At 46.4% G+C, this 13,044-nt stretch overlaps 1 long non-coding RNA gene across 2 annotated transcripts; it reads right to left on the reverse strand.

Annotated features, from left to right (window-relative positions):
- Nucleotides 1–753: 753 nt before the first annotated feature.
- LOC110141661 (uncharacterized) lies at nucleotides 754–9,373 on the reverse strand. Of its 2 annotated transcripts, none has more exons than XR_011491654.1 (3): nucleotides 8,968–9,373; nucleotides 2,739–2,884; nucleotides 754–840 (listed from the first exon to the last, which is right to left on the reverse strand). It is a non-coding gene; the product is annotated as an uncharacterized lncRNA (long non-coding RNA). The 2 variants fall into 2 exon arrangements; XR_011491653.1 differs by lacking the exon at nucleotides 8,968–9,373 and adding an exon at nucleotides 3,577–3,772.
- Nucleotides 9,374–13,044: the final 3,671 nt, after the last annotated feature.

Consider the following 13,044-nt stretch of genomic DNA (forward strand, 5'->3'; position numbering starts at 1 on the left):
ATCTTTAAGACCCAGGGATTGAAGAGCCTGGAGAAAAAGCAGGGTGAGCAAAGCACCTAAGCCACCCCTTTGGCCCAACCTCTGGACCCACCCTTACCCTCACCCCGTAAAAGGAACATCCTTACCAGCCCCTCAGGGAGCAAGCAAAGGAACCTACTATTTGTTCTCACTCCCTTCTGCTGCAGCAGGGACCCCAGCAAAGTCTCCTCTCCTGAATGTTTTGTCTGACCTCTATCAATCTCTACTGATTGGGGAAGGCCAAGAACCCTGGTGGGCAATGACCACAGGGCTTGCTGAGACCTCCTGTGGCATCTCTGGACAGCGCTGCAAGGCCGCACCATCAGACCTGCTGCTAGAAGGCTCAGGGGGCCTTTCAGCAAGAGGATGCCCTTCCAGACGAGATGCACTTACTTCTCAGACTTGCAGTGGTGGTTGCCCTAATGCACCACTTCCTCCAACTAGCAGCTGAGTGTCTCTGGGTAAGCACTCCCTCGACTTACAGAGTCAGTACATTTCAGGAGCTGCAAAGATGCATACGGCAAGTGAGTGTGCAAGGTCTGAAGTGCTAGTTCAGTTACCTATTGAGGTGTAACTCCCCAAAACTTAGTGGCTTCAAACAACAACCATTTTTATTTGCTTGAGGTTCTGAGGATCAAGAATTCAGACAGAGCACAAGTCCTTCTGCTCAAGGACCATCCTGGCATGGGTGACTGGGCTGAACAGGAAGGTCCTAAAAGGCCTCACTCACCTGTCCAGGTGGTTTGTCTCTCTCTCCATGTGTTGGTTTCTTCATCTGATCTCTCTCCAGAGGATGGCTTGGACTTCCATATGGCACTGCAACTGGGTAAGAAAAAGCAGGAGACAAAAGCATTTACTTATTAAGCCTCTGTTTGCATCACGCTTGCTGGTGTCCCATTGGCTAAAGCAAGTCATGGAACCAAGCTCAGAATCAATGTGGGAAGAGACCACACCAGGATATGAGTGCAGTAAGTCCCGTACATAGGAACCTTCAAGTTGCAGGCTTTCAAGGATGCAAACGCACCCGGAGAAAGGACAAAGAGAGACAAGAGGAAGAAGAAGTAGCTGAAGAACTGAAGAGATTCACGACACAGGAAATGGCAAGGGGATTTTCTTTATTTGAGGAGGCACTATTAGCTTTTGAGACACAAGACCCAAATGTGGAATGGTATATGAAGGTTGCAGTAGCTGTTCAGAATGCAATTCAGCACTACCATGTCATCTATGATGAGAAAAAAAAAAGAGCTACGACCTAGACATCACTGAATCATTTTTTCAAGAGGGTAGACAGAATTGTCTCCAATAAGGAACCAGAACCTGTGCCATCAACATCAGTCATGAGTGACACCTCAACTTGTCCTCTGTCGCCTATTGCTGATGACCCTTCAGCTCTACCAACTCCTACCTCCATCAGTAACTCTTCTTGTCTGTTCACTCGATGCCATCCCATGTGCCAGCTGTTATACTATGCTACTTTACTTTTCAAGGATGTACTGTAAGATTAAAAATGTTTTCTTTATTTTCTGTGCTTGATTTTTATGTATTATTTATGTGAAAAATGCAAGGAAATCAAACCAGTCAACCCTAAAGAAAATAATCCCTGAATATTCATTGGAAGGACTGATGCTAAAGCTGAAACACCAATACTTTGACTATCTGGTATGAAAAGCCAACTCATTGGAGAAGACCTTGATGCTAGGAAAGATTGAAGGCAAAAGGAGACGGGAGTAAGAGAGGGTGAGATGGTTGGATGGCATCACTGACTCAACGGACCTGAGTTTGCACAAACTCCAAGAGATACTGGAGGACAGAGGAGCCTGGCATGCTGGAGTCCATGGGGTTGCAGTCAGACATGACTTAGTGACTGAACAATATGTGAAAGATATTATAAACCTATTATAATACAGTACTACATAGCCAAATGTGTTAGTTGGGCACCCAGATTAACTTTGTTGGACTTAGGAACTAATTGGACTTATGAACACGCTCTAGGGCTGGAAACTCTTTGATATTTAGGGGACTTACTATACTAGGAGGCATAGATCTTTGGCAGTCACCAAAGCACCAGTCTACCACAAGGTCTAATCACAGCTCTTACAGCCAGGCAGGACAGCCTACGGGTACAAGCAGAGGGAACTGTTTGTCATTTTAGAAAAGTCTAGAGTTCTATCAGCTGCTAAAGAGCTCAGCCAGGTTGTGGCATGTGGCTCCAGAGTAACCAGCAGTAAGCCCTCTCTAGCCAATAAGAAACCTCTAGAACTGTGAGTGAATGAAGTTGTCCTGAACAAGCCCCAAAAGGAACTCAATCACCAGTTCCATGAGTCTGGGATGGGATCTAGGCAGGAGAGTAGGAAATGGGAGGATGAATATACCAGCTTCCTGGCCCCTTCAGGAGAGCTCCATGTCACCTCCCAGAAGTCCCTGGCAAGACTGAGCTCTGGTTGCCACAATGTCATCTGTTCATTTAATAGTTCCCATCCCTTCCTTGTTTTGCTTCTCCACTTATCTATCAGGGTTTCCACCCAAATAAGCCACTGATGCTCAAACTGGGCCTCAGGATCTGCTTCTGGGGAATTTCAGGTTAAGACATTGAGGGTTGTGGACCACTGTGTGATCTCAAGTCATTTCCAACTGGAAAAGTCTATGATGTGATCAGTGATGTGGAGGTATGGACTTGGTATCAGACAGGCATGGGCATGAGCCCCCGCACCCCTGCTCACCAATTCTGTATAGAGAGCTTCCCTTCTCCAAGATGGCCACCAACAAGGCTTCTCATCCCTGTGTCCACATGCCATTCCTCTCATCAAGAGATGAAGTCTGTTTCTCCTCTCCTTGATTCTAGGCTGGCCCCATGCCTTGCTTTGACCTGGAGGGAGAAAAAAGTGATATTCCAGGACCTCTGAGCCCAGACCTTAAAAAGCCTGTAGCTTCTACTCTTTTGCCCTTTTGGAAGCTACCTGTCATGTAAAAAGCCCTGCCACCCCGCTCGAAAAACTGGCATGGAGAAAGAGGGGCCCAGCCAGTTCCCAGTTATTTCCAGGGGGTGGGTACTGGGAGCTTCTGAGATGTCCAGTTGAAAATGTCAAAAGGACAGTTAAGATATAATTAACACTTCTGTATTTCTCTGAAGAAGAACCAGGGCCATGCCTGGCACTTTGGCTTGGGCAAAAAGCTGCGTTGTGCCATCGGAAGAGCTCACAATTGTAAACGGGCAAGGCTGTACGTGTGTACGGGTACGCGCGCGTGTGTGGTGTGTGGGCTGAGTGTTTGAAACAGGCTGTGCATTTTCCCGTGCCCTCACAGGCTCCCTCCTACAGACCAGGCCTCAGCCACACCTGCCCCCGCGATGCCCAGACTGCGAAGCCATCAAGCCTCCAGCATCGCCAGGACCTCCCTCTGCCAGCAGCTAATGTAACACTTGAGCCCGGCGCGGGAAGCCTTTGGAACCATCCCAGGGTGCTAGCTTCTCCTCTAATGCGATCGTGGCTCTCCTGGAGGATGCCCTTCCCCGAGTCCCATGGAGGGGTCACTGCTCAACCTTGCACATATACCCCCTACCTCAAGGTCTGGAGCTTAGGTCACTATGCTCCGTGGCTTAGCATCCTCTGCTTCATCACACCACCGGGCCCAGGACAGATAACCCGAAGCGGTGAGCCTAAGCCAATCACAGAGTTTCTGGTCTCTTGCTAGTGATTGGTATAGGAGTGAGCATGTGACTCAATTCTGGCCAATGAGATATGAGGGCAGGTCTGCTCAGGAGGGTCTGGGAAAGGATTCTTTGCTCCTTCTGCAAAGGAGACCCTGAAAGCTTTGGCTTATCTTTACTAATAACGGCTGGTGGGCCTGGCTGATTTGTGGAGCTTCTTGCTGCCAGCATCTTGGAATTATGAGGGACAACAATGACTAGAGGAAGCTGAGGCAGAGAGCCAGGAGGAAGCTTGATAATATGATTATATTACTGAGTCCTATTAACCTGGAAGTGAAAGACCTTACCTGCCTCCTGAGAAACCTGTACTCGGGTCAAGAAGCAACACTTAAAACCAGACATGGAACAATGCTAAGTCACTTCAGTGTCCGACTCTTTGTAGCCCTATGGACTCAGAGCCCACCAGGCTCCTCTGTCCATGGGATTCTCCAGGTAAGGATACTGGAGTGGGTTGCCATGCCATTCTCCCAACCCAGGGATGGAACTGGTCTCTTATGTCTCCTGCATTGGCAGGCAAGTTTTTTACCACTGGCATCACCAATCAGTTCCGTTCAATTCTGTCACAAGTCGTGTCCGACTCTTTGCGACCCCATGGACTGCAGCACACCAGGCTTCACTGTCCATCACCAACTCCCAAAACTTGCTCAAATTCATGTCCATCGAGTCGGTGATGTCATACAACCATCTCATCCTCTGTTGTCACCTTCGCCCACCTTCAATGTTTCCCAGCATCGGGGTCTTTTCCAATGAGTCAGTTCTTCTCATCAGGTGACCAAAGTATTGTAGTTTCAGCTCCAGCATCAGTCCTTCCAATGAATATTTAGGACTGATTTCCTTTAGGATTTACTGTATGGATCTCCTTGCAGTCCAAGGGACTCTCAAGGGTCTTCTCCAACACAACAGTTCAAAAGCATCAATTCTTCTGTGCTCAGCTTTCTTTATAGTCCAACTCTCACATCCATATATGACCTACTAGAAAAAATATAGCTTTGACTAGATGGACTTTTGTTGGCAAAGTAATGTCTCCACTTTTTAATATGCTGTCTAGGTTGATCATAGCTTTTCTTCCAAATAGTAATTTCACGGCTGCAGTCACCATCTGCAGTGATTTTGGAGCCCAAAAAATATTCTCTCACTGTTTCCATTATTTCCCCATCTATTTGCCACAATGGACTGGTTCAAATTGGGAAAGAAGTACATCAAGGGTGTATATTGTTACCCTGCTTATTTAACTTTTGCCAGCACAAATATCAACAACTTCAGATATGCAGATAATACCACTCTAAGGGCAGAGAGCAAAGAGGAACTAAAGAGCCTTTGATGAGGGTGAAAGAGGAGAGTGAAAAGGCTGGCTTATAACTCAACATTCAAAAAACTAAGACCATGGCATCCAGTCCCATCACTTCATGGCAAATAGATGGGGAACTAGTGGAAGTGGTGACAGATTTTCCTTGTTAGGCTCTTGAATCACCGCAGATGGTGACTTCAACCATGAAATTAGAAAACACTTGCTCCTTGGAAGGAAAGCTATGACAAACCTAGGCAACATATTAAATAGCAAAGCTATCACTTTGTTGACAAAGGTGTGTACAGCAAAGCTATGGTTTTCCAGCAGTCATGTATGGATGTGACAGTTGTACCATAAAGGAAGGCTGAGCGTTGAAGAATTGACGCTTTTGAACTGGAGAACTGGAGAAGACTCTTGAGAGTCCCTTGAACTGCACGGAGATCCAACCAGTCAATCCTGAAGGAAATCAACCCTGAGTATTCATTGGAAGGACTAATGCTGAAGCTGAAACTCCAATACTTTGGCCACCTGATGCAAGGAGCCAACTCACTGCTAAAGACCCTGATACTGGGAAAGACTGAGGGCAGGAGGAGAAGGAGCAACAGAGAATGAGATGGTTGTATGGCATCAGTGGCTCAATGGACATGAGTTTGAGCAAACTCCGGGAGATGGTGAAGGACGAGGAAGCCTGGCATGCTGCAGTCCATAGGGCTGAAAAGAGTAAGACAAGACTTAGCAAGTGAACAATGAAAAACAACATTAACCTGAAAGCTCTTTTACTTCTGGATGTATAACACGAGGGTGTGCTGTTTGTTTGTTACCTCTAGTCACCCTAGTGAGGCAGCCCTGGGCTTCTTTCCCACCTCCAGGGGCTGCTTCCCTGGAGGCCTCCCCTGTGCACTCAGCCACCTGTGTCAATCCAGAGGCTCAGAGTCCCCCTGGGTGTGCTACTGCCAAAATCTGCTTGCCAGGTTGAATACACACGGCAGAACAGGTGTGGGTTCAGGTTTTGGCATCACCCCTTCCTCACTGTACTGCCCTGACTTGTCTATCATCATCCTCTCTGAGCTTCAGTTTGTCTGTCTATAGAATGGGGGCAACACCTCTCCCACAGGGTTGGTAGGAGAATCAGATGCGAGAGGCTTTATACACTGTCCAGGGTAGGAGACTATGCTCCGCTCCTTCCACCATGATAGCCACAGGTTCTCTGTCATCATTACAGTCCCTATCTTCCTGGAAGTCCCAGAGCCTGACTGTTCCATTGCCCCATGGACATACTGGGGGGCACCGGTGTTTAGAATGGGCACCTCACAGTGCTATGAGATTCCTGCCTAAGCTCGGCTCTCTTGTCCTCTCTGTCCAATTCCGACCTCACAGACCAGTGAGAGTTATCTGTTTGACTCTGTCAACAAGCAAAACAGAAACCCCAATCCAGCGACCCTGGATACAGCTTATCTTTAGAAGACACACATAGTGATGGGCTTGCTTCAAATTCTCTCTAGTAAAGGAAGGCATCTCGGAAGCGAGATGTTGAGTCCCTCCATCCAGGTGTGTGGTGGCAGAAGGAGGCATGATAATAAACTGGGGGGTGGGTGGAATGCCCCCTTTGCCAAGCATAACGCTGTTTGCTAGTCGTACCTCTGCTGCACTCCGGCACATTTTGCTCAGATTAGTAGGAGCCATCATTTAAGAAAAATCTGCTCGGGGACTTCCCTGTTGGTCCAGTGCTTGGGAGTCCCCCTTCCAGTGCAAGACACAGGGGTTCAGTCCCTGGTCAGGGAACTAAGGGCCCACAAAGGGCAGGGCAACTAGGCCCACTCACTGCAACTAGTGAGCCCATACGTTCTAGAAGCACCACAACAAAGACCCTTCGTGCTGCAACTAGGACCTGATGCAGCCAAGGAAATAAACATTTTTTTAAAAGTGCTAGGACGGCACATCCAACACTGCCAGTGCTCAAAGCCACTCTGCGAAGCCGAGATTGTCGTGTTCCTTTTATGGATGAGGAAACAGAAGCTTCAGAGAGGGTTAATAGTTTGTCCAAAGTCACTCAGCTGCAGAGGGCCCGCCCCAAGCTCTGCTCACAACACCGTCCTGTCTCCACCTCAGTCATGGACAGTTCCCATCCCTGCCTCCTGTCCCTGGCCTCCCTGGGTTCTGGCAGGCACAGCTGGTTAAAGTGAAAGTCACTCAGTCATGTCCAACTTTTTGTGACCCCATGGACTGTAGCCTGCCAGGCTCCTCTGTCTATGGAATTCTCCAGGCAAGAATACTGGAGTGTTCTTTCCACTGCCATTCCCTTTTCCAGGGGATCTTCCCAACCTAGAGATCAAACTGGCATCTTCTGCATTGCAGGCAGATTGTTTACTGTCTGAACCACCAGGAAAGCCCAAGAATACTGGAGTGGGTGGCCTATCCCTTCTCCAGGAGATCTTCCCGACCCAGGAATCAAATCAGGGGCTCCTGCAGTATAGGCAGATTCTTTACCAGCTGAGCTACCAAGGGAAGCCCTGACCCCTTTGAGACTCATCGTTGTTAAACAGACTCAGGGAACAATGCGCCAAGTGTTCCCAGGGGACCCTATGTCTGTGTTGACTGAGTCCCCACCTTGATGCCTACTTCTTAGTCTGACCTTTGCCCTGCTAAAAAAAAATCAGAAAGCGTCTGGGACACACAAGCGGAGTCTGCCCCAGGCCAACTGTTGATCTCCATCAGCCAGTCACCGTCCCTCAAGCCTTCTAACTGGCCTGTGCTTCCAATCACACTGCCACAAGGATGGCGTCCAGCACTGGGCCATGGACTGCTCCACTGTTTGGACCCTGGAGCTCAGGCAGCCCTTCTGTCTTGTTTAAAGTCCCAGAATTTTGTTACCAGAAGTCCTCTTGAGAGTATCCTGCCTTTACTGATGTCTCTCTGTTGATATCCAGCCTCCAAGTATAAAGGCAGGAACCATCGCTCTGCAAGAAACGATACTCACCTAGATTGCTGATGGAAGAATGGTTTTTACCCATCTTGCCCACTCCTACACTGCAGAGAGGAGACCTAGGCCCAGAAAGGGGAAGAAGCACAAGGTCTCCTTGACCCAGAGTAAAATCTAGAACCCAAATCAGGTGGCAGCTAATTGATTATCAGGACATCTATTTGTGATTAGCAACTGGAATGGTTTACAGAAATTAATGCTATAAAAATGTGGGGCTAGAGCACTATGGCCAGAATGGGACTATATAGGTTTTTCACTGCCCAAAAAAAGTACCCCTTCTTCAGGCAGACCTAGCTCCTCACAAGGCAAAGGCCCAGCAAGCAGACCAAGGACCAGATTTCAGGTCCTGCTTGCCCTTTCAGCTGAGCATATTTGTGCAGTGAAGCACCTGAACAACTGTACACGGCAGTCCTGCATATAGAACACTGAAGTTATTTGCTTAAGAGTCTGTTTCTTTTACCAGAATGAGGGCTTGAAAGGGGAATTCTGTTTCATTAATCTCTGTATTGGTCCCCCTCTTGGCAAAAAGTCTGGCACACAGGGGCTCATGGAAGCTTGCTGAATTGATGAATGCATGAAAAACAAAAACAAAAATGAGTGGATAAATGATTCACTCTCCCAACTTCACTACTTCCCTTTTTAAATATTCACTTAAGCAACTCGCATCTACTTCTTAGTTAACTTTCTATAAGTTTTAATAGCATTCTCTGTATCAGGTACCCATACAACAGGGAAGCACCAACTTCTACTTGCTGTCCTTCTGACAGGAGTGCTGAGAAGATGGTTGGAAGTAACAACAGTTTTCTTATCTCCTTGGAGAAGGATCCAAGCTATTACTGGATTATTATAGATGAGATCCCCACTGTTCTCCATAAACTCATGTTTTGGAGCTTCTGTCTCCCTGGTTCTGCATTGCTGACTGGCTGAGGTTATTCTGGGCATTTCTTCAAGTGTCACCAGTAACTTAGAACTCACCAGTGACAAGCTGGCAGATTCACTTACAGAATGCAGCTCTTGAAAACGACTAATGATGCTGCGAAGAGACAGGAGGCAGGAACCAGCAGTATTTGGTCTTCGGTTTAAGGCATAAATATCTGAAAATGAGAAATTCCTTGGAGCCAGCCTCCCAGACGGAACATTTAGTACTTGGGTTACATAAAGAGCCACAGAAGTCGAGAGGTCAGGGCACAGATGCAGTAAGGTGGGGATGGGGGTGATGGGCCCCGAGAGGAATGAGCATCGCAGGGGCAGGTGGAGGGGGTTGAGGGCATGACCCAGTTTACTGTGAGTGGTGAGTGCTGAAATTCCTTCCATGCACTATCCTGTAACCCTGCTGAGGTCAGAGCACAGAGCCAGGCACTGCAGGGAGGGGGTGGGGAGGGTGGAGGGGACCTTGAATGTGGCAGAATTTTAAAAATGAGCAAATCAGTGGTACTTTATGACACTGAAGGGTTTCCCTGGTGACTCAGAAGGTAAAGAATCCACCTACAATGCAGGTTCGACACCTGGGTTGGGAAGATTCCCTGGAGAAGGGAATGGCAATCCACCCTAGTATTCTTGCCTGGAGAAACCCATTGACGGAGGATCCTGGCTGACCACAGTCCAAAGGGTCACAGAGTCAGATATGACTGAAGTGACTGAGCACCATGATACTGCAGATTCATTTGAAAGAGAAAGCCTCATAAAGCAGTATGAGAGGAATCTCCTTTCTCCTCTCCTAAGAGCCAGCAGGGCTCTCTTTGAGGTCTGCCCTAGGGCAATAGGGAGAGGCTTTTAATTTTTCAGAGCCAGACTAAGCTCTGGGCATGTACAGATGTGAGAGTTGGAGCATAAAGGAGGCTGAGCACCAAAGAACTGATGCTTTCAAACTGTGATGCTAGAGAAGATTCTTGAGAGTCCCCTGGACAGCAGGGAGATCAAACCAGTCAATCCTAAAGGAAATCAACCCTTAATATTCATTGGAAAGACTGATGGCTGACGCTGAAGTTCCAATACTTTGGCCACCTTATGTCAAGAGCTGACTCATTGGAAAAGACCCTGATGCTGGGAAAGATTGAGGGTAGGAGGGGAAGGGATCAACAAAAGATAAGATGGTTGGATGGTATCACCGACTCAATGGATATGAGTTTCAGCAAATTCTGGGAGATAGTGAAGGACAGGGAAGCCTGCTGTGCTGTTGTCCGTGGGGTTGCAAAGAGTCGGACATGACTGAGTGACTGAACAACAACAACATATTTTGTTAGACTTAAACCTGAGTGTATGGGCTTCCCTGATGGCTCAGTGGGTACAGAATCCGTCAGCAAAGCCGGAGATGCAGGTTTGACCCCTGGGCTGGGAAGATTCCCCTGGAGCAGGAAATGGCAACCCAATCCAGGATTCTTGCCTGGAAAATCCCATGACAGAGGAGCTTGGCAGGCTACAGTCCAAAGTGTCGCAAAGAGTCGGGCACAACTGAGCACAGAGGTGTATATATACATATATATATATATATATATATATATATATATATTTATGTATATATACACCTAAGTGTGACCTGTCTACTCAGCTGGGCTAAGGGATCCTCAGATGGCCTGGATGTGTCTGTGATGGTGTTTCTGGAAGAGATCAGCATTTGAATCAGTAGAGGAAGCAAAGAGCATAGAGTGCCCTCAGAAATGCTGATGGGTATCATCCATCTGTAGAGGTCATGAATACAACGGAAAGGTAGAGGAAAGGTGAATTTGCCCTCTGCCTGAGCTTGGACATCTATCTTCTCTGCCCTTGGACATTGGTTCTTAGGCCTTCAGAATCAGACAGGGTCTTACACTGTTGGCTCCGTTGGTCCTCAGGGTTTGAATTCAGACTAAATTCTACCAGCAGCTTTCTTTGTTCTCCAGACTAATACACTAAGCCTTTCTCTCTCTCTCTCTCTCTCTCTCTCTCTTTTTGGCAATAGTAAATGACACTATTTTTAATCTTGTTTTTCATGTATTATTGCAATTTTATAGAAATGCAATTAATTTTTGCATATTGATCTTGTAACCTGTGACCTTGATGTACTCATTTATTAGTTCTAAGATTTTTTTTTCTCTTTGTAGATTCCATGGGATAGTCCATGAGACCATCAAGTCATCTGCAAATAGGTATAGTTTTATTTTTACCTTTCTGACCTATATCCATTTTATTTCCTTTTCTTGCCTTTGAGCTATGTAGGACTTACAGTACTATATTGTATTGTTCAAGTAAGAATTACTGCCAGTTCTACCACTTCCCTGGTGGTTCAGTGGTTAAGACTTCATCTTCCAATGCAGGGGGTGCAGGTCTGATCCCTGGTTGGGGAGCTAAGATCCCACATACCTCTTGGCAAAAAAAAAAAAAAAAAAAAAGTAGAACAGAAGGAATATTGTAACTAGTTCAATAAAGACTTTTAAAAAATTAATGCCAGTTCTACACAATCTCTTCCAGAAAAGAGAACACTAACTCATTTTCTAAGACCAAAATTACCCTTATACCAAAATCAGACAAATACAGTTAAAAGAATGAAAACTACATGTCTCCTTCATGAATAGGTGCAAAAATTCTTAAATATTAACAACTAATATTCAGCAATATATAAAAATAATAAAGGGTTTCTTCTAGTGATGCAAGGTAGGTTCAGTATTTGAAAGTCAATCAACCATATTAACAACCTATCATATGAATAATCCATCATATTAACATGCTAAGGAGAAAAATCATTAAAAATTCACATTTTAATATCAACCAATACCCCCAAAGCACTCATTTTAATGTATATTTTCCTTTATGACTCGCCCACCTATTGGAGAATGGTCAATAAAGAAACCCAGAGACTTTGATTTTGAGATGTCAGAATCCTTTGACCCACTTAGGTGACCTTGGGGAAGGGTAAACGCTCTGCTAAAGACAAGATGGGTGGTGGGAAGATCCTTACATTCTGGACATAAGAACTCAGTGCCATTTTGGACTTGAGTCCCAGTGTCCATAAAGCTTGGAGGAAATTGTTGGTTCCGAGAAAGAGCACAAAGCTCCCCTTTGCTGCTCAGTGCTCAGAATTGCTGTAATTCAGTCCCCTGCAAGAGAAAGTCCATGCTTTTATTTAGGAAGCCATGTACCAAAATTCACACCAGGAAACATCAATAGAATTGGAAGGGTTTGGACAGTCTGAAGCAAAAGTCTCTTATTTCCCACATGGACCTGCGACCAGTGAACTAGCTGGTTAAAAACTGAGAGGTCCCAAGTCATAGGCAAACATCAACCCACCATGGCTAAGAAAAAACCCCCAGCAGATTCAACCTTCTCTGAAAGATGGCAGATAGCAACCAGTGACCCAGAAAAAAATATGAATGGCCCCAAAGCTCAGACTTTGTTTTGATATGACTCTGGGTTCTGCCCTCAGGTTCATGCACAAAATGGCCTTTTGTGTACCTCTGTCATATCTGTCATCCAGGGCAGACAGAGAATCCCTCTGTGAGCCTCAGAAATCCCATCCCAGGGACCAAGAGTGTTTTGTTTTGTTTTGTTTTTTTTCACAATATGTCACACCCACTGGATGTGAGGGAGGGACACAGCAGGGCAGCAATCAGCACCTGATGCAGAAACTCTGTAGCAACTCTGAAGTTGCTGTGTTTGGATGTGACCTGCCACACACTGGCATGTAAGTCATTCCAGGTAGTCAGTTCCCCTTTCTGAGCCCTCATTTCTTTACCTGTTGAGTAAGGTTGGCAGGAAGAGGGATTCCCCAAGAAAGCCTGCCTCTTCAACAAGGGATGGTTCCAGCTTTTTTAATACTTATTTCTAATTTTTAAAATGTATCTACTTGGCTGTGCCATATCTTAGTCGAGGCATGCAGGATCTAGTTCCCTAACCAGGAATTGAACCTAGGCCCCCTGCATTGGGTGTTCGGAGTCTTAGCTGCTGGACCACTAGGGAAGTCCCCAGGGATGGCTCCAGTTTGAGCCACACAAGGCACATACAGAAGGCAAAGCCATTCCATTCACATCCCTGGTACTGAAACGACTCTGGAAACAGAAGACAAATGTCTACTGTGTT

Source organism: Odocoileus virginianus, chromosome 16 (assembly GCF_023699985.2).
Source record: "Odocoileus virginianus isolate 20LAN1187 ecotype Illinois chromosome 16, Ovbor_1.2, whole genome shotgun sequence".
Lineage (NCBI taxonomy): Eukaryota > Metazoa > Chordata > Mammalia > Artiodactyla > Cervidae > Odocoileus > Odocoileus virginianus.